The sequence below is a fragment of the Tupaia chinensis genome, unplaced genomic scaffold (assembly GCF_000334495.1).
Source record: "Tupaia chinensis unplaced genomic scaffold, TupChi_1.0 Scaffold144899_1, whole genome shotgun sequence".
Lineage (NCBI taxonomy): Eukaryota > Metazoa > Chordata > Mammalia > Scandentia > Tupaiidae > Tupaia > Tupaia belangeri.
In genome coordinates, this window is record NW_006204759.1 from 4424609 (window position 1) to 4426294 (window position 1686).

The 1686-nt window shown below is 47.3% G+C and overlaps 1 protein-coding gene across 1 annotated transcript in view; it reads right to left on the reverse strand.

The window, feature by feature from the left end:
• The window catches only part of ZZEF1 (zinc finger ZZ-type and EF-hand domain containing 1), a gene marked incomplete at its 5' end in the record, with an annotated part of 151332 nt that overhangs the window by 135790 nt on the left and 13856 nt on the right, over positions 1-1686 (reverse strand).

Below are 1686 nucleotides of genomic sequence, written 5' to 3' on the forward strand. Positions count from 1 at the left end.
GTAATGGCTGTGTTGCTGGACTCCCATGTAGTCGACCATGGTTCGAGTCCTGGACCCGGTGGCTTAAACTCACACCGGGCACGTGTGCATGTGTGCTAAATAAATAAATAAATAGTTAAAAATAAAAAATTCGTTTAATACATCAATTACATAAGGTAAAGATTATTATTATTATAATCATTTTATGGCTGAGGCAACCAAGACACAGAGTGGTGGTCAAGGTCACCTGGCATGGGAACGGTAGAACCAGGACTTGCTCACCAGCAGTTGTGCTCCAGGCCCAAGCCCAGTCTAAAAAAGAACAGTGGAATGGGCAGATTCATGGAACAGGAAATATGCTGACACCGTTAATAGGCTAAGTACACATCCATTCCGGATGTTATGGAAGGGATGCCTCTACGGGGTAAGGGGTGGGCCAGCCAGCTCAGAGTTTATACGAGGTACCAAAGGAGTATCATTCCCCAAATTGGCCATGCTCTCTCTCTCACCTCAATATATTTGCACACACTGTGCCTTTCAACTGGACTAACCCTTTCGTCCTTTGCCAGGCAAATTCTCCCAGCCTTTCAGGCCCTGGTTTGGTGAAGCCATTCTCAAATTAAGTACTCCTCTGTGTTCCTTAAAACTAGAGAGGGTTAGGACAGAGTACGTGACTGACCGGGGAACAGAGACATATAAGGGAACAGTGAAAGGACTGGGCTGGCTAAAGAGCACTGAAACAAATGTGAGTCTAGGATTCGGATAACAGTGAAGGAAATGAGGAGCCACCGGAGTTTCTTTTTTTGCCCTTTATTTTTAAGGTTTTTGTCTAGGGCACATGAGCTCACTGGAGAGAGATAGAAAGAAAGGGAAAAAAGAAAGCACCCTTTGGGAGAGAAGGCCATTCCATAATCCCTTCTCCTGCATTCTCCTCCTGGGAATTTGGGCATACATATGCATGGGCCTAGTGTGATTTTTTTTTTTTTGGAAGAGGTTTTTGCTATAGGGCGCGTGCACTGCCAGACAGAGACAGAGAGACAGAAAGTGAGAAATCAGCCCCCAGGGAACGTTGCAATCCCTTCTCCTCCATTCTCCTCTCGGGATCTTGGGCATGTGTGCACACGTGCCTGGCAAGAGTTTTAAGCCGCCGGGTCCAGGATGCAAACCGTGGTCGACTACATGGGAGTACAGCAACATAGCCATTACGCTAACTGCTGGTCCCGGCCTACGGTGATTTTCAAGTTGCTAAATCCAGGACTCAAACCTCGGTCAGCCACATGGCAATCCAGTGCCTTAACCACCACACCAACTCCTGGCCCCAGCCACTAGAGTTTCTAAAGCAGTAGTATTTCGAAAATAAAGAAAAGGCAAAACACAGCTATGGCCTCCATAGCTGGATCATGGATTGCTCCAAAGAAGCCAATACCATCATGACCCTCACAACACAATATACAAGGCCAAAACAACCTTCAGTTCACCCAGGATCCTTCTCTTCTGCACTGTCTTATCACCATCAATAGTCATCTTTTACTGAAGGCTTCCTATGTGCAGTAGTAGTGCAGGCATGCAGCTCAGAGGCCTCACAGTCTAGTTGCAGACCGAGGCCAGATAGTGTGCTCTGATAACCTGCATAGAACAGGTAACAGATGCGTCAGGCGCCTTGGGTATAGAAAATACCCATTACAGGCCGGCCCACCCGGCCGGCTG